At 43.6% G+C, this 19,911-nt stretch overlaps 1 protein-coding gene and 1 non-coding gene across 3 annotated transcripts in view; one reads left to right on the top strand and one right to left on the bottom strand.

Moving 5' to 3' along the window:
- Window positions 1-19,911, bottom strand: part of Znf609 (zinc finger protein 609) — a 147,906-nt gene that overhangs the window by 85,248 nt on the left and 42,747 nt on the right. The window lies entirely within an intron of this gene.
- Window positions 1,926-2,030, top strand: LOC123464307. Its single transcript, XR_006639533.1, has one exon. It is a non-coding gene; the product is annotated as a small nucleolar RNA U13 (small nucleolar RNA).

The following is a 19,911-nucleotide window of genomic DNA, read 5'->3' as shown; positions in this document are numbered from 1 at the left end:
AAATTTTTTTATTTTTATTTATTTGATAGAGAGAGAAAGAAAGAGAGAGAGAATGGGAGCACCAGGGCCTCCAGCCACTGCAAAGAACTCCAGACGCGTGCGCCCCTTGTGCATCTGGCTAACATGGATCCTGGGGAATCGAACCTAGGCCCTTTGGCTTTGTAGGCAAACGCCTTAACCACTAAGCCATTCCTCCAGCTCACAAGTTAGTTTTTTGTAAATTTGTCTTTGTTTTTTCAAGGCAGGGTCTCACTGTAGGCCAGGCTGACCTAAAACTCACCTCTGACTCACTCTGTAGTCCCAGGATGGCCTTGAATTCACAGCTATCTTCCTACCTCAGCCTCTGGAATGTGGGGATTAAAGCTGTGCGCCTCTATGACTCATAGGAATCTGAAAACCTGAAGACCTAAGGATATTGGCGCAGAGGCTCCCCTATTTAGCAGCCATGTCACTGCAAGGCTCACCATACCACAGACCCAAGACAGACGAAGAAAGCCTTTAACATAAAGAGAAAGATCAAGCTGGAGAGATGGCTTAGCGATTAAGGTGCATGCCTGTAAAGCCAAAGGACCCCGGGGTCAATTCTCCAGGACCCACGTAAACCAGACGCGTATGGTGGTGCAGGCGTACGGAGTTTGTTTGTGCACCCATTCTCTCTCTCTCTACCTCTACCTCTCTCTCTCAAGTAAATAAATAAATAAAATATTTTAAAAATATGTTAAAGAGAAAGATCAAAACTAGCATTTCAAGCCGGGCATGGTGGCACACACCTTTAATCCCAGCACTTGGGAGGCAGAGGTAGGAGAATCGGCATGAGTTCAAGGCCACCCTGAGACTACATAGTGAATTCCAGGTCAACCTGGGCTACAGTGAGACCCTACCTCAAAAAACCCACCCCCACTCCTCCCACACACACATCAAAAAAAAAAAAAACCTAGCATTTCATAAATTAATCAGCCAAGGCTCCTGCCAGCTTGAAACTGCTCACCATCTCATCACAGTACAGTTTTTTCACATGGCTGATTAAGATATACCATGCTGGGCACTATGGAAACAAAGGTGCATACCACACTCTGCCCCGGGGTACAGCTATTTCTATTCTAGCAGGTAAACTAAAGTACACAGAGCAAATTAGAGGGAAATTAGAGCTTTAAGAAAAAAAAAATTGCAGGCTTGAGAGAGAGCTTATCAGTTAAGGCACTTGCCTGTGAAGACTAAGGACCCAGGTTCACCTCCCCAGGACCCATGTAAGCCAGATGCAAAGGTGGTACATGTGTCTCAAGTTCATTTGCAATGGCTGAAGGCCTTGGTACACCCCATCCCCCCTTTTTCCCTCCCTCACTCTTTCAAATAATAAATTTTTAAGAGAGAGAGAGAGGGAGAGAGAGGGAGGGAGGAAGGGAAGGGAGGGAGGGGGAAGGAAGGAAGGAAGGAAGGAAGGAAGGAAGGAAGGAAGGAAGGAAGGAAGGAAGGAAGGAAGGAAGGAAGGAAGGAAGGAAGGAAGGAAGGAAGGCCGGCCAGGTGTGGTGGCGCACAGCTTTATTGCCAGCACTCAAGAGGCAGAGGTAGGAGGATCGCCATGAATTTGAGGCCACCCTGAGACTACGTGTGAATTCCAGGTCAGCCTGAGCTAGAGTGAAACCCTACATCGGAAAAGAAAGAAAGAGGGGGGGAGGAGAGAGAGAAAAAGAAAGAGAGAAAGAAAATTGAAGGCTGGAGGAATGGCTTAGAACTTAAGGCACTTGTCTGAGAAGCCCAAAGACCTAGGTTTGATTACCCAGGACCCACATAAGCCAGATGCACAAGGTGGCCCATGCATCTGGAATTTGTTTGCAGCGGCTGAAGGCCTTGGCACACCCATTCTCTCTCTCCTCCCCCTTTTATCTCTCTCAAATAAATAAGTATTTTAAAAAATAGAAAAAAGGATCCTTTTATTGGTTCATAAGCATGATGATTGGGTGTTCACGCTCTTGCATGACGTGTGCCTCCCACCAAACCTTGTTACGCTCTGGCACATAACCCGTCTGACGTGAAAAAAAAAAAAATAGAAAAAAGAAACAGAGTTAAAGAAAAAAAGGAATGGGAAGGGGTAAGATTATAGAAGTCAGCTGCAAACTTAAAATAGGGTGACATTTGAAGGGAATAAAAACTTGAAATGAGGTGTTTGCAGATGCTACCAATCATGAAAGGAGAAGGGTAGTAGCCAGAGCTTCCTTCAGTGCAGGGACTCTCAGGCAAGACGATCTGCTGCTCACGTCACAGCCAACCCCAGGATGTCTGTAGCCGGTGAGAGGAAAACCAGGTGATAAGGCCACAGCGGGACCACAGGGAGTATTTCAGACCATGAGGTCACTGGCTCTTTTCTGTCAACGAAATAAAGAGCAAATGGAGTGTTCTGGCAGTGGGTAAATTTAACAGAAATACGGCTGTTGGGTGGGAAGAAACTGGAAGCGAGGGAGGTAGCTTAGGAGAGGGCATGGTATCTTTCAGAATTTTAAGACTGATGAAAGTCTCTGAGGTCAACAGCCTGTGCAGTGTGTTGGGGTCTCATCACCTCATCTTGTGTTGATCTTGTTGTCAGTCCTCTGAGTAGCTAACAGCTGGGTTCATTTATAAACCAGCTCACCAAATTCAGGGGTAAGGTCTAGAGTAGTCACGCAGTACTAAATATAAAGCTATTAACTATGCACACAGGAAGTGAGGTTGCTATCATCTCTACCATATCACCAAGGGCTAGAAATCATACAAATCCAAACCCAGCCTTCAGTAATGGAGATGCCACTGTCTCTCCTGGTTTTTTATTTAACTGAGCCCAAGACGGCCTGATTAATCTGAAAGCACACACAAAACACAAAATTGTTTAAAGCTATATCAATGTAAAGTGAATTAGACAAGATTTTGATGCATTACTTTAGAAAAAAATTGCTTAGTTTTCTGAATTGAAAAACTTGGCTTTAAATGGGTCCTAGAAAATCAAACCTAGGCTGTCCAGTTTCGCAAGTAAGTGCCTTTAACTGCTGAGCCATCTCTCCCACCCCATCTCATTATTTGAGATAGGGTCTCTCATTGAACCTGGAACACACTAATTTGGACACAATAGCCATTATGTCCCAGGGATCTTCCTGTCTCTCCCTTTCTTGTGCTTGGATTCTAGGCGCACGCTGTCACACCTGGCTTTTACATGAGGGTGAGGGATCTGAACTCAGGTCCTTGTATTTACTTTGAAAACACTTTACCAATTAAGCCATCTCTCCAGACCTTCTGGCCTCCTTTTAAGACTAAACAGTAAGTCCAAAACACATTCCCTGCAGGGTCAAAATTTCCATATTCTTTTTTAAAATTTTTATTTATTTGAGACGACAGGCAGAGAAAGAGAGAGTGGGCGTGCCAGGGCTTCCAGCCACTGCAAATGAACTCCAGACGCATGCGCCCCCTTGTGCATCTGGCTAACATGGGTCCTGGGGAATATGAGCCTCGAACCGGGGTCCTTATGCTTCACAGGCAAGCGCTTAACCGCCAAGCCATCACTTCAGCCCAAAATTTCCATATTCTTACTCTAAACCTACTAAGAGTAAAACTATTTATTTGCCAAGCTCATAAACAGACACTTTTCTTTTACAAGTGAACACTGAGCATTTAAAAGTAACAAGTCTTGGGCTGGAGAGATGGCTTGGCGGTTAAGCGCTTGCCTGTGAAGCATAAGGACCCCGGTTCGAGGCTCATATTCCCCAGGACCCATGTTAGCCAGATGCACAAGGGGGCACATGCGTCTGGAGTTCGTTTGCAGCAGCTGGAGGCCCTGGAGCGCCCATTCTCTCTCTGTCTCTCTCTCTCCCTCTCTGTCCGTTGCTTTCAAATAAATAAACAAAAAAAATTTTTTAAAATAAAAAAATAAAAGTTACAAGTCTCAAAAAAATTAAATAAATAAAATTAAAAAAAAATAAAACTAACAAGTCTCCAGCCGGGGGTGGTGGCACACACCTTTAATCCCAGCACTTGGGAGGCAGAAGTAGGAGGATCGCCATGAGTTCAAGCCTACATAGTGAATTCCAGGTCAGTTTGAGCTACAGTGAGACCCTACCTCAAAAAACAAAACAAAAAAAACAGCCGGATATGGTGGTGTACACCTTTAATCCCAGCACTGAGGAGACAGAGGTAGGAGTGTCACTGTGAGTTTGAGTTCGAGGGTACCCTGAGACTACAGAGTGAATTCCAGGTCAGCTTTGAAAAACCAAAAAAAAAAGCAAGTCTCAAATAAATTTTTTTTTTAAGTTAAAAAGGGGAGTTGGGGAGATGGCTCAATAGTTAAGGGTGCTTGCTTGCAAAGCTTGGTGGCCCAGGTTCAACTCCCCAGTACCTGCATAAAGCCAGGTACACAGAGTGGCACAGTCTCCGGAGTTCATTTGTAGCAGTAGGAGGTCCTGGCGTATCTATTCTCTATCTCTCTCTATTTACGAATAAATACGTAACAAGTCTCCTTTACACCTAGTTACTACCACCCGTTTAAAAAACACCCAGACTTCTAAAGGTAATAACTGTTGAAGATAAGAATTTCATTTGAGACAAATTATAAAAACTTAAATACAGAAAATTAGTTTCATACTTCAGGGTGAGATCTCATCAAATGTAATACAATCTAGCCAAACCAGGTCAAACCAGGTCAGTTCTCTAATGAGAAAATTAAAGATGCTTAAAGGAACAGAGCTGAGATTCTTGAGGCAGAGATCATGCCCAAACAAGTCCTGATCCAGTTCTGCAACATTAAAGAAATTCTTTCCTTAAGGAACAGAATATGACCCCAGGCCTGGTGGTGTAGACCTATCATTGCAGTTGCAGTCAGGTCCACATTGCTGGTAGAGATCACCCAACCAAGAGCAGCCTGTGGGGAAAAAAGTTTATTTTGGCTTACAGGCTCGAGGGGAAGCTCCACAATGGCAGGGAAAAGCGATAGCATGAATAGAGGGTGGACATCACACCCTGACCCACATAAAGATGGACAACAGGAACAGGAGAGTGTGCCAAACACTGGCATGGGGACACTGGCTATAACACCCATAAGCCCGCCCCCAGCAATACACCGCCTCCAGGAGGCATTAATTTACAATTAAAATTAGCTGGGGAACCTAACATACAGAACACCTAAGTTTATGGGGACACCTGAATCAAACCACCACATTCCGCCCCTGGCCCCCATAAACTGATATCCATACATGATATAAAATACAATGCATTCAGTCCAACTTTAAAAGTCCCCATAAGTTTTATCAATTCTAATGATGTTCATACATCCCCATAATCCAAGGTCTTTTAACTGAGCCATAATACCAAAAAATCCCCCAAAACACCATAATGGCCCAGAATAAACATTCACACGGCAAAAGATGGCATTGGGAATAGCACAGAAATAGCAAAGCAACTCATTATTTAAACAGGGCAAACACCAAACTCTGTAGCTCCAAGTCCAACCACTCTAGCCAGTGACAAATCTCCAAGTTCGATAATTCTAACCAGCAACAAGTCTCTGGAGTTCCAATTCCACCCCTCCAGCGAGGCTACTCACAGTCCTGGGAAACTTCATTGGGGCCGGGAGCTCTCCTTAGCAGCTATCTCGTGGTCCCGGCATCTCCACTGGGTCTCCACTGCAAGCCACGGTTCATCCTCATGGCCCCAAGGGGTCTCCATACAGGCATCCAGCAAACCTGCTTCACACTGCCCATGGCCATTTCCAAAACACAAGACCACACTGCAAACTCAATGACACTTCTTTCCTGCATTTCTTATACTCCACAATACCAGGTAGGGTGCCAATTTGTTAATCCAGGGGGAATAAAGCAGACTTTGAAGAACAGGACATTCCTTGAGCATTCAGGCCCCTTCAAAAGAGTCTACATTCTTCCTGTTGCCCCAGTGCAGGTCAGCTGGCCCAATGTCAAAGGTTGTACTCTCTCAATTGCATCTGAAAGGGCAACAGTTCATCCAAAGATTTTTTTCTTCCCTGTGCCATATCCTTCTGCTCACACCAGTTCATTTCCATGCAAAGCAACCCTGCACAACTTCTCAGGACACAGGCATAACAGCAAGCTTCTCACACAAACTGCTAGCCCAGTCCAAGCAAAGCTCTTTCTCGCCCTCATAAGCCAAACCTCACAGTCCACAGTTCTTACTGCATTCAGGTTTTTCAACTCTGACCAGAATAGTCCATCAAGCTGAACTTACAGCACTGCAAGGCGTCTCTTAGGTCAAGGTTTCAAATCCTTCCATATTCCTCTTGAAAATCAGCTCCAAAAAGCCAAAACCCACAGTCAGGTGTCTAGCAGCAACCCCACTTCTATTACAACTTTACTGTTGCAGTCAGGTTCACATTGCTGGTAGAAATCACCCAACCAAGAGCAGCTTGAGGGGAAGCTCCATGATGGCAGAGGAAAGTGATGGCATGAGCAGAGGGTGGACATCACCCCTGGCCCACATGAAAGCTGGACAACAGGACAGGAGAGGGTGCCAAACACTGGCATGGGGAAACTGGCTATAACACCCACAAGCCCACCTCCAACAATACACCACCTCCAGGAGGCTTCAATTTCCAATTGCCATCAGCTGGGGACCCTAACATCCAGAACACCTAAGTTTATGGGAGACACCAGAATCAAACCACCACAGATGCTAAGGCAGGAAGATCACACATTCAACGCCTGAATAAGCAACAGAGGGAGTTCCAAGTCAGCTGGGACTAGAATTAAGCCCTACCTCAAAGGCAGAGAGAGGAAGGAAAGAGAGAGAAGGAGGGGGCTAGGTTATAGCTCAGTGGTACAGCAGTTGCCTACCACCCACAAGACCCTAGATTCAGTTCTCAGCACCCCTCCCCCAAAAAAGAAGAAACCGAGAAAAAAGGGGAAAAAAAAAGAACGAGAGAGAGAGAGAGAGAGAGAGAGAGAGAGAGAGAGAAACACGACAGGATATGTGGCCCATGCCTGTAATCACAGCACTTGGGAGGTGATGGCAGGAGGATCCAGAGTTCTAGACCTGCCTTGGCTACATTGCAAGTCTGAAGCCAACTTGAAGCTACACGAGACTTTGTCTCCAAAAACAAAAAATCAGTATATGGTTTGTGGTGATTTGAATGTATGTCCCCCAGTAGACTCAAGGGTCTGCCTGGCTGGAAGAGGTGTCACTGGGGGCAGATCTGATTCCAAGCTAAAGGTAAACAGAGCAGCCAGAGCTCTGCAGCTCCAGGTAGTTCCCTGCTGCTCGCTGCCTATTTTGTGCTGCTTGCTTGCTAGTGATGCTGGTTGCCAGGCGGTGTCTCTGTTTGAATTCATGAAAGGGAGCCAACTTCTTCACCATTGTGGAACCTCCCCTGGATCTGTAAGCCTGGAATAAATCTCTTCCTCCCATAAACTGTGCCTGGTTTGGAAGTTCATCCCAGCAATGTGAAGCTGACTACTACATGGTCCAATTAAGCATGATTTTTCTTTTCTGTATGTTCAAAATTCCTTATAATAAAGTGCTAATATTATGCTTTTAAAAAATTTAAGAAACAATGGTAGGTTTTGAAGTCTGAATGCTGACACTTTATCAGTAGAAAATCATCTCAGTGACATAAAAGAGGTCGGGTTGCTGTTAACTGAGGAGGTCACATTCCCACTTGCCAAGTAGACAGTTTGCCCTGAGGACATCAGAGGTAACAAGGCTCGTACTTTGCCCCAGTCCTCACTCTGACAGAATAGGCTTTGTCTAGAGTCAGCAGATGCCTCAGTTAGTCAGCCAGCAGAGGCCACAGCCTAGATAACACAGCTGGGGCTTCATGCTCTATACAGGGATTAACAAATCATCTCGTCCACAGCGCTAAGGAGCCAACTGTGGGGAATGCCAGGACCAGCAAAGATCAATGGGAGTGGCTACTGATTGTAGGTACAGCATACTTGCAAGGCCCTGGGTTCAAACCTCACCATGGGAGAAATTTTAAAAATAATGAGGGGCTAAGAAGGCAGAGTGGAGAGATGGCTCAGTGGTTAAGGCACCTGCCTGCAAAGCCCAAGGACCAGAGTTTGATTCCCCAGTATACATGTAAAGCCAGATACATAAAGTGGCAAGTGTATCTGGTATTCCTTTGCAGTGGCTAGAGGCCTTGGCATGTCCATTCTCTGCCCCCTTCCTCTTTCTCTCAAATAGATTAATAAAAATAAGGCCGGGCGTGGTGGTGCACCCCTTTAATCCCAGCATTTGGGAGACAGAGGTAAGAGGATCACCGTGAGTTCGAGGCCACCCTGAGATGACAGAGTGAATTCCAGGTCAGCCTGAGCCAAAGTGAGACCCTTCCTCAAAAAACCAAAGTAATACTAAGAAGAATGAAAAAGAATCCACAGGCAAGAGCTAGAGAGATGGTTCAGCAGTAAAGACACTTACCTGTAAAGCTTGAAGGACTGGGTTCAATTTCCCAGTATCCACATAAAACCAGACACACAAAGGGGTGCATGTATTTGGAGTTTGCTTGCAGAGGCAGGGGATCTGCCATGTCCATATTCACTCTCAAACTCTCTCTCCCACAGGCAATAACCGCATCTCTTTCCCACACCAATGCTTTCCTTTCCCCTTTTCCTCAGATAGCTTATACCAGCTTGAGGTCTCTTAACTGGTCTCTCTGGCTTAGCGACTACGGCTGTGTATCCTCTTCCAAAATCATTAATCTGAAAACACTTCCAAATAAACTGAGGGTCCCTTGCCTAGGATATTTTCAGAAATGCTCTGGGCCTTGACTCTACCTAGTTAAATGCCTTCTGACTTCAGCCCTGGCAGAGCAGATACTACCCAATAGGCTGTCCTGCAAGACTGTAAATTCTTCAGTATCCAACCACTTTCTGTACCTCGAAAACCCCTCTAATCAGAAAAGCCCTTTCTCTCTCAGAGCACTGCAGACCCCAGGGACTGGAGGCAGACTTTCTCCTGATTCCATGACTAGCAATGCAACCGCCAAAACCATGAAGAATCCTTTCACTTAATCCGTTTGCCACACGTTTCTCTCTCCATTAACCGAGCCAGGATGAAAGACTTTGTTGGCACAAGCCAGCTCTTGTTTATGAGCTGGTTACCACCTCAACGGCGGCTTGGCCTAGGGCCTGTCCTTTTTATAGGATCTCTCAAACTTCAAAATGGCACCTTTTCTTGGAGTCTTCTCAAGACACTGAGGTGGGTTACCTAACTGTGTTGCACTCAACTTGGGCTCCCTCCAGAGCTTCTCTAGCATGCCAAGGGCACAGGCAACACCATCTACTACTGAAGGACTTACCAGCCACAGGAAGTAAAGATCAACAGAAAGGTTTATATTACAGATAAAGCAAGAACTTCAGAGCTCATGCTCAAAGGGGTCCGAACAGCTCAACAGAACAGGGGATCTCCTTTGGAGGGGACGGTGGGGCCGGCTGAGAGTTCACCTTCATGTCACACACTCCATGTCACAAGATTTGAGCTTACTTCTCAAATCTTGAAACTGACATCTCCCTAGATGGAAATCCATACTCTATTGACTAGCACTGGAAAAAAATTCCTTGAACGTAAGATTCTCAGAATATTTTTCACTCCCTTTCCATCCTACCATGAATCTAACATTTAAGGAATTTAGAAAGAATGAAAACCCAGACATACTGAGACAGTTATAGGTTGCTGGTTCTCTACTGAAAGTTTTCTACTTTCTTTTTTTTAAAATTTTTTTGTTTTATTTTTATTTATTTGAAGGTGACAAATAGAAGAACGAAAGAGGCAGGGAGAGAGACACAGAGAATGGGCGCGCCAGGACCTCCAGCCACTGAAAACAAACTCCACATCCATGCGCCCCCTTGTGCATTTGGTTAACGTGGGTTCTGGGGAACCGAGCCTCGAACCAGGGTTCTTAGGCTTCACAGGCAAGTGCTTAACCGCTAAGCCATCTCTCCAGACCAACTTTTCTACTTTCTATGGAAATATACCATTTACAACAACAACAACAACAAAAATGCATGTATCATGCATGCTCACAAACTGAACACAGCTGTCCACATTAGGAAATAGTATATTAAGGCTACAGAGATGGCTCAGTGGTTAAAGGAAGTGGCTTGCAAAGACTGACAACCTGAATTAGATTCCCCAGTTCTCATGTAAAGCCAGATGCACCAAGTGGCACATGTGTCTGGAGTTTGCTGGCAGTGACAAGAGGACCTGTCGCTCCGTACTCTTTTTCTCAAGTAAGTAAATAAATAAATATTTTAAAAGTCAAACAATATTTTAGTAAGAAATAAAATATCTTAGCAAATGGCTCTCAGAGATTTTCCTTCCAGAGGACATCTGACAATGTTTGGAAAATTTCTGGTTGACGAACGTGATGCAGCAGGGATGTGATCGGCAGTCAGCAGGAAGGGGCACAGCTGCTGCTCAATATCCTACAATATAGAGCAAATAATTTTTTTGAGGTAGGGTCTCACTCTGGCCCAGGCTGACCTGGAATGAACTATGTATTCTCAGAGTGGCCTTGAACTCATGGTGATCCTCCTACCTCTGCCTCCCGAGGGCTGGGATTAAAGGTGTGTGTCACCGCGCCCAACTAGTCCAAAATATTAATAATGATATTGCTGAAAATCCCTAGAGTATACCTAGACCTCTAACTCTACCGTCTTTCTCTCAGACAAGGCTTCTACGATGGCTTAGTGGTTAAGCACTTGACTGTGAAGCCTTAAGGACCCCAGTTTGAGGCTCGATCCCCAGGACCCATGTTAGCCAGATGCACAAGGGGGCGCACTCATCTGGAGTTCACTTGCAGTGGCTGCAGGCCCTGGTGCACCCATTCCCTCCACCCCCTGCTCTCCCCCCCCCTCTCTCTGCCTCTTTTTCTTTCTGTCACTCTCAAATAAATAAGAATGAACAAAAAAAATTAAAAAGAAAAGGCTTCTAACACTAAAGTGTAAGGCTCTTGCTCAAACAGAAAAGCTGTCATCACATGCAGCCATGGAGAGGTGCTACAGAGCACACGTGATCACAGATGAAACTCAGCTGCTTGAAAAAGGAAGAGCAGCTGTAAGAAGAACTAAAAATGAGAAATGCTTTTTGTTTGAATACTATCCATGCAGTCTACTTTCAGCTTTTAATGAGGTACAGAGAGGTCATTTAATAGGACGTACATCTATTAAGTGGAAGTGATGAGATTCAAACATAAATCTGATTACAATACCAATGCTTTCATGTTAATTTCATGTTTAATGGGTGAGGGGTGCTAGGTTTCATTTTATACTTTAGCCTGGCCTCCAAATTTTGATCCTCCTGCCTCAGCCTTCCAAGTGCTGAGACTGCAGGCATATGTTACCATGCCTGGCTTTCATTTTAATGTCAGTTATGAAAGATGAGAGTGATCTGGAGGCTAGGAAAAATATGAGAAGTGGCTGAATCAAAATGCACAGATCATGCTTTCACTCTTTACAAGTCACATTGGAAAAAACGTTTCCTTAAAGCAGGCCTCAATACAATGAAACCAAATGTAACTACAGATAAACCTGAGTTCATATGTCTGGAGTTTGTTTATAGCAACAAGAAGGCCCTAGTGCACCCATACTAGATCATGCTCTCCCTCTCCTCACAAATAATTGAAAGCATATTTTTAAAGAGGAGGAGGAAAAGAGGGATGCTTGCAAATCCAGCATTTAGGAAATAAAGGCAAGAAGGATAAGGAGGGCTGAAGAGATGGCTTAGTGGTTAAGCGCTTGTCTGTGAAGCCTAAGGACCCCGGTTCGAGGCTTAATTCCCCAGGACCCACATTAGTCAGATGCACAAGGGGGCGCACGCATCTGGAGTTCATTTGCAGTGGCTGGAGGCCCTGGCACACCCATTCTCTCTCTCTCTCTTTCTCTGTGCCTCTTTCTCTCTCTGTCGCTCTCAAATAAATAAAAATTAAAAAAAATTTTAAAAAGAAGGATAAGGAGTTCAAGGTCATTGTTAATCAGCCTGGGATACAAGAGACCTTGTACCAAAACATACACATACATACATACATACATACATACATACATACATACATAAATCCAGGGCTGGAGAGATTGCTTAGCGGGTTAAGGCACTTGCCTGCAAAGCCTAAGGACCCAGGTTTGATACCCTAGTACCCATGTAAGCCAAATGCACAAGGCAGTGCATGAGGTTAGAGTTTGTTTGCAGGGCTAGAGGCCCTGGTGTACCCATTCTCTATCTGCCTCTTTCTCCCACCCCCAAATAAATAAATAAATATTTTTTAATCCAGGAGAGATGGCTTTGTGGTTAAGGCGCTTGCCTGCAAAGCCTAAGGACCCTTTCAAGTTCAATTCCCCAGTACACATGTAAGCCACATGCACAAGGGGATGCATGCATCTGGAGTTTGTTTGCAGTGACTGGAGGCCCTGGCATGCCCATTCTCTCTATCTGCCTCTTTCTTTCTCTCTAATAAATAAATAAGTAAATTATTTATTTTTTAAATCCATGGTTGGAGAGATGGCTTAGCAGTTAAGGCACCTGTCTGTGAAGCCCAAGGACCCAGGTTCAATTCCCTAGTACCCACATAAGCCAGATGCACAAGATGGTACACGCATTTGAAGTTCATTTTCAGTGGCTAGAGGCCCTGGCATACCCATTCTCTTTCTCTGCCTCTCTCTGTCTCAAATAAATAAATATTATAAAAGATATTTCAAAAATTCCAAAGAGAGAGAGAGAGAAAGGAGAGAAAGGAAGCAGTTTGAATGGTTTGAGCCTTATAGCTATTGTATTCATTAAGGATATGCTCTGAATGGAACCAGACATCAGAGACTTGAACAGTCTTCTTTTTCAAATATTTTATTGTTTATTTGTTTGTTTGTTTGAGGGAGAGAGAGGGGGGCAAAGAGAGAGGGGGTTGGGGGAGAGAGAGAGAGAGAGAGAGAGAGAGAGAGAGAGAGAGAGAGAATGGGCATGCCAGGGCCTCCAGCCACTGTAAACGAAATCCAGACATATGTGCCACCTTGGGTATCTGTCTTACATAGGTCCTGGGGAATTGAACCAGGGTCCTTCGGCTTTGCAGGCAAATGCCTTAACTGCTAAGCCATCTCTCCAGCCCCTTACACAGTCTTTTTACTAAATCTGGTTTTCATTCCTATGCATGTCTTATAAGAATTTTACCAGGCTTAGACTCTATGAATACATATTTTCCATCATTACACTTCTTAAGCACAGAGCCAGCTTTTACACGAAATTTTAACCAAAGAAGTAATGGTTTGTCTTAATGCTGGATTAAAGAAAAGAATGGAGCCAGGTGTGGTGGTGCACGCCTTTAATCCCAGCACTTGGGAGGCAGAGGTAGGAGGATCGCCAAGAGTTCAAGGCTACCCTGAGACTACATAGTTAATTCCAGGCCAGCCTGGACCAGAGTGAGACCCTACCTCAAAAACCAAAACAAACAAACAAAAAAAAACTGGATGTATTGGGTTTATGGAGTCAGTGTGTTAATCTTTACAATGTCATAATCATACGTACTTCTGAAGGACAGTTCTAGAGTGATGAATGCCTTATACCTTGACATCAGACTAGAAAGGACAAGAGAGACAGCAGAAGTAAAAAAGAATTTCTCAGTGTCTTTCTGAAGTTCTTATAAGCAATCACTTGTTTGATTTCAAAGGTCTACATTTTCAATCCAAGCACAATGAACAAGCAAAATGAAAAATGCCTTATGGCACATTTTGTCTAAAACAGACATTCTACCAGATGTTTAGGAATCTGCATAGTGATGGAATTATGTCTAATATGGTGTATATAAATGTGTAGTCATTTTGTGTTCTGACTTTCATTCCACATCTGCCAATTTTCTATTCTACTCAGGGGCATATATGCACCGAGACTCCAAACCTTTAAAAAAATCTATTGAAATATTACATGACTATAAATTCATTGTATATAGATAATACATGCACTAATACTAAAAACTACATTTTAAATTTAATTGTAGGAGTATGTTAATTTTGTCTAAAATACCATCCTATAATGATTTTTTTAAAAATATTTTTTATTTATTTATTTGAGGGGGGTCTGATAGAGAGGGAGAGAGAGAATGGGGACACCAAGGTCTCCAGCCATTGCAAACGAACTCCAGATGCATGCACCATCTTGTGCATTTGGCTTTATGTGTGTCCTGAGGAATAAAACCTGGGTCCTTAGGCTTTCCAAATAAGTGCCTTACCTGCTAAGCCATCTCTCCAGACCCCTATAACGCTTTAAAAAGACTACACAGTATATTCAAGGATGTGTTAATCTCTGATAACAACCAGATTCAAATTACTCTCCCTTAAGTAAAAAACACAAGTGAGGAAAACTTTATATCCTGAAATGGTCAATTCCCTTCCAGACTTAAAAGAAATCATGTTTGCTGGGCGTGGTAGAGCATGCCTCTAATCTCAGTGCGCAGGAGGCAGAAGTAGCAGGATCACTGTGAATTCAAGGCCAGCATGAGCTAGAGTGAGACCTTACCTTGAAAAAAAACTAAAGTAAAATAATATTAATAATAATAATCATGTATTTTAGAATGCCACAAATTTCCAAAAAAAACTATTTGTCCAGGCTGGAGAGATGGCTTAGCGGTTAAGCGCTTGCCTGTGAAGCCTAAGGACCCTGGTTCGAGGCTTGATTCCCCAGGGCCCATGTTAGCCAGATGCACAAGGGGGCGCACACGTCTGGAGTTCGTTTGCAGCGGCTGGAAGCCCTGGCGCCCCATTCTCTCTCTCCTGCCTTCTCTCCCTGTCTGCCGCTCTCAAATAAATAAAAATAAACAAACAAAAATATTAAAAAATAAATAAACCTATTTGTCCAAAATAAACATAAAAATACATTTCCAGGGCTGGGAGATGGCTCCGTAGTTAAAGTTGTTTTGCTGACCATGCTGGCCAAGGTTTGATTCCTCGGTACCCATGTAAAGCCAGACATATGAAGTGGTGCTTGTGACTGCAGTTCATTTGTAGCAGCAGGAGGCTCTGGTGTGCCCATACATTCTCTCTCTTTTTCAAATACATAAAAATATTTTTGAAACTAAAAGAACGAAACAGGGCTGGAGAGATGGCTTAGCAGTTAAGGTACATGCCTCCAAAACCAAAGGATCCAGGTTCAACTCTCTGTTCCTGGGTAATCAAACCTGAGTTCTTAGGCTCTGCAGGTAAGTGCCTTAACCACTGAGCCATCTCTCGAGCCCCTATATTTTTTAAATGCAGTGTATAGCTCCATTCAGATATTCTAAAACCTTTTAAGAAACTTGAAATTTGATAGGCAAGACAGTAATGGGCATTCCCCAATACAGCACCCTATAATGAAGCTTAAATCTTTTTCACAAGGAAAATGTTTTTTAGTCAAGAGAAACATTAAAAGCCCCCATAAACTTACAAAGAAAAGTGCATACTAGGGCCTCCCAGCCTGGAAGACTTTTTTTAATTTCACTAGGGCACTTGTAGTTTGAAAAGGCTCCAACAGCGATTCTGGAATGTAGCCCAAATTGGCAAGTTTTAACACCAAGTGGTTCTGTAACTTGAATATTAATTTCTCTGTGTTCATGCTACTTTGGTTGGTGTAAGGCAAGTATGTATACCTCCTTTCTCCAACACGCTGGGTAACTTTCAGGAAAGTTTGATTCAGTACAGTATTAAGTACTCAGCTACTGAAGAAACACATCACCCAGCCAATATCAACTCCAAGCAGGGTGAATTGGGTACCAGTTTATGAAAACCTTTTTATAATGAAAAGAACCCATTACTAAACAAAAATAGAACCCAGGAGAGAATTTAATGCCCAGGTCTAGCTTCACTGAATCTTAATCTAGTATTTGTCTCTAGGGCCAAAATTCAGTGGTCTTAAATTTAGAAGCAATTAAAGAGTATTTTTCAGGCACACAGTCAACTTTCATTCTCCCAATGGGCAGTAAGCATTTCAAGTTGAAAAATTACTACTCTAGGAACTGGTTATTTTTTTTTTCTTTCCTGTAGTTAGTGACAATTTCACACACATACAATAAAATTATTATCATGGCTGGAGAGATGGCTTAGCAGTTAAGCGCTTGCCTGTGAAGCCTAAGGACGCTGGTTCGAGGCGCGATTCCCCAGGACCCATGTTAGCCAGATGCACAAGGGGGCGCAAGCATCTGGTGTTCATTTGCAGTGGCTGGAGGCCCTGGTGCCCCATTCCCTCCTTCCCTCCCTCCCTCTCTTCTCCTCTCCTCTCTCTCTCTCCCTCCCCCTCTTTCTCTCTCTGTCGCTCTCAAATAAATAAACAAAATTTAAAAAAATTATTATCAATCCTTATTGTTCTCCTGACTAGTCAGACTACCTGGGATAATCCCCCAAAAGACAAAAATCTATACTTTATAGGAATTAGAAGAGGCAGATAAAACTTCTTAAACTCAAACAATCATAACAACCATGTTATCGCCATTTCAAACCTTAGGAAACTATTTTAGGACTTGGTTAACCACCGAAGAATTATAATGGAATATGGTTAAGCAAGAGCTATGGCTTTTCAACTTGCCTCTATCAAAAGAAGTTGAACAAACATTTTGTGTGTCTGTGTCAGCGTCTATGTCTCTGAATAAGCACACCAGGGTCTCTTGCTGCTGCAAACAAATGTCCATCAGACTATGTGGGTGGCTGGGGAACTGAAATAGGGCCAGCAGGCGTTGAAAGCAAGCGCCTTTAATCACTAAGTCATCTTCCCGGCGCCCTTCCCTTTTTGAGGCAGGGTCTCTGTCGCTTAGGATTGCTTCAAGCTCTTAGTCATCCCACCACCTCAGCCTCCCGAGTGCTGGGATTATAAGCATGTGCCACTATGCCCAGCTCTGAAAAGACACTTCAATACCAACCAGTCAATCACATAATGAAGCTAAACCCCAGTGGGTCTAAATGCTCTGAATCAATCTCCCCTCAAGCCTTCCTTCATTTCATAATGACCTTATACTTCACAGCTAAGAACAATGCCACCAAAAAGAACTAGTATTTGGATACAAGCTCTTGCTGTGTTGCCAAGTGTTAGATTCAGCCTCTCCTTGCTGAGACAAACATCCAACCAGACACAGACTATGGTAGGAAGGGGTTTACTACAGGCTTACAAAATCCAGGGGAACACTATCAATGGCAGAAGAAGTCTCATTTCCATAGATCTTAACAGCTAGCACCACAAAACCCACACACTGCTCTGCACACACCTAGTAGGGCTGGACTCCAAGACCTGCCCGCAGTGACGTGTCTCTGTAGCAGGAATCTGCCTGCTAGGAGCTCATTTTAAAATTCACTTGAGTCTATGGGGCCATACGTTACACTGCCACACTAGCTAGCCTCCAACTTCTGGGCTCAAGCCACTGTGCCCACCAGCAAATAACAATTTCTGAACACTTGCATATTCCTTCCAATTTTAGATATATCCATTTGTATACCAAAAGAGAAAAAGAAAAGGCAATTTAGATAGACAGCAAATTTAAAAATTTGCAAGTACTCAATGGGCATGGTGGCACATGCCTTTAATATGAGCACTCAGGAAGCAGAGGTAGGAGGATCACCATGAATTCAAGGCCAGCCTGGACCTATATAGAGTGAGCTTGAGATCAGCCTGGGCTACAGTGAGACCCTACATCAAAAAACAAAACACAAGGGCTGGAGACATGGCTTAGCAGTTAAGGTGTTTGCCTACAAAGCCAAAGGATACTGGTTCAACTCTCCAGGACCCACGTAAGCTAGATGCACAAGGGGCCACATGCATCTGGAGTTCATTTTCAGTGGCTGGAGGCCTTGGCATGCCCATTCTCTCTCTAATAAAATAAATAAAATATATTTAAAACAAAACAAAAATCACATTTATTGCTCAGGATTACTTTTTACTCCTTATAGTTTTGGGTGAATTTTACTTTTAGGAGGACCGATACTCTAATGGCTTGGGGTTTTGTTAGCATTTGTTTTGGAGACAGAGTCTCACGATATAGTCTTGGTTTACCTTAAATATGCAATTCTGGGCTGGAGAGATGGCTTAGTGGTTAAAATACTTGCATGCAAAGCCAAAGAACCAGGTTCTATGCCCAACACACACAAAAGCCAGATACACAAGGTGGTGCATATGTCTGGAGTTCGTTTGCAGTGGCTAGAGGCCCTGGCATGCCGCAATATCTGTCTATCTAACCGCCCCCACTCAAATAAATAACTAAAGTATTTTTAAAACTATGTAGTCCTGAGCCATCAGCTTACCAAGTGCTGGACTAACAATTTACAAACTGCACACCTTGCAGAAGAGCTCATGGTAAAGCATAAACTGCTATGTCTCAAGCACAAGTCTCTCTTGCAGTCTGAGACTGGAGTTTTTGACAAATTCTCAGAAGGTGCTGACGCTAATGGTGTAGGGCTGGCTGCTTTATTAGAAGGGGAAAAAGTAATCCCTTCTCACCTTAGCTATCACTTCATGTGAAAACACTTCTCTACAAAGTGCTTTCAACAAGAACGACACTTAGGGCTTAAAAACATATCCAGGGCCTGGTGTGGTGGTGCACGCCTTTAATCACAGCACTCAGGAGGCAGAGGTAGGAGGATCACTGTGAGTTCGAGGCCACTTTGAGACTATATAGTGAATTCCATGTCAGCCTGGTCTAGCGTGAGACCATACCTCGAAACAACAACAACGAAAACACATTCAGGTCTGAGTGCGGTGGTACACACCATTCGTTCCAACACTGCGATGGGGGACTGCCATAAACGTGAGGCCAGCCTAGGGTTACAGCATGAGTCCCAGGTTGGCCTGGCTGGGGAGACCTTGCCCTGAAAACCAAACCAAAACCCCACAAATTCAGGGTCTAAAAGCTGAGAAATTTCTTCCTCCCTTGATTCTTCTCTCCCTCCCTCTCTCCCACTTCTATTTACATTTCAAGAAGCAAAGATACCAGTGACATTAGGGCACTGGCGGTTCAATAACAAAAACGTGTAAGGAAGGCCAGAGGGATGGCTTAGAAGATAAGGTGCTCACCTGCTTAGCCAAAGGACCCAGGTTCGATTCACCAGGACCCACGTAAGCCAGATGCATAAGGTGGCACATGCCTATTCTCTCTCACATGCGCACTCACTTGCTCACAAATGACATAAAATAAAATAATTTTTAAATGTAAGGACAGAATGTATGTAGACTTTACAAGAACCTTTTACCATGTGTATTTTACTTTTTCAATCTAACCCTATAAACAAAAACAAAGACTGTTCTATAACACCAATTCCCAAACAAAGATAGGGTCTTAAAATTAATAGAATTTTGTCTTATAAGTAGAAAACCTTAAAATGAGCCAGGTGTGGTGGCTTAATCCCAGCACTCAGGAGGCAGAGGTAGGAGGTTCACCATGAGTTAGAGGTCACCCTGAGACTACATAGGTCAGCCTGAGCTACAATGAGACCTACCTCAAAAACCAAAAAAAAAAAAAAAAAGAAAGAAAGAAAGAAAAGAAAACCTTAAAGTGTTCTAATTCCTCTTTTCTCCTCCCTCATTTTTTTCTGTCACACTATCCTCCATCCATTTCAAAAGAACTATTTCTCTAAGATAGCATACGCATTGATTATGTCAATGTCATCTAGGATGAGTAACTTTAGGGAAAGGGATTTGTTAAAAAATGTTACCTCAGCCAGCTAGGGACACTTCTAGTATGGGTGCTCTCATCCATGGCTAAAGTGAACCGAGAGAAATATACTTTAAAATATTAATACGGTCTGGCACCTTCCTGATGCTAATGCTTCCGAGCCCATCCCAATGGCACAACTGGGAAATTAACTGCAGAGAAAAGCAATCTTTCCCCTGCTCTGTACTTCAGACACTCCTCCTCCATAGCTCTGCCATGTACAGGCTCATTCTGCACAAGTACACAGAGATAAAACATGCTCCCACACACAAATAGCTCTCTGCAGG

This window comes from Jaculus jaculus, chromosome 10, assembly GCF_020740685.1.
Source record: "Jaculus jaculus isolate mJacJac1 chromosome 10, mJacJac1.mat.Y.cur, whole genome shotgun sequence".
Taxonomy (NCBI): Eukaryota; Metazoa; Chordata; class Mammalia; order Rodentia; family Dipodidae; genus Jaculus; species Jaculus jaculus.
Note: the sequence above shows the minus strand (reverse complement) of the source record. Positions and strands in the feature narration are given on the sequence as shown.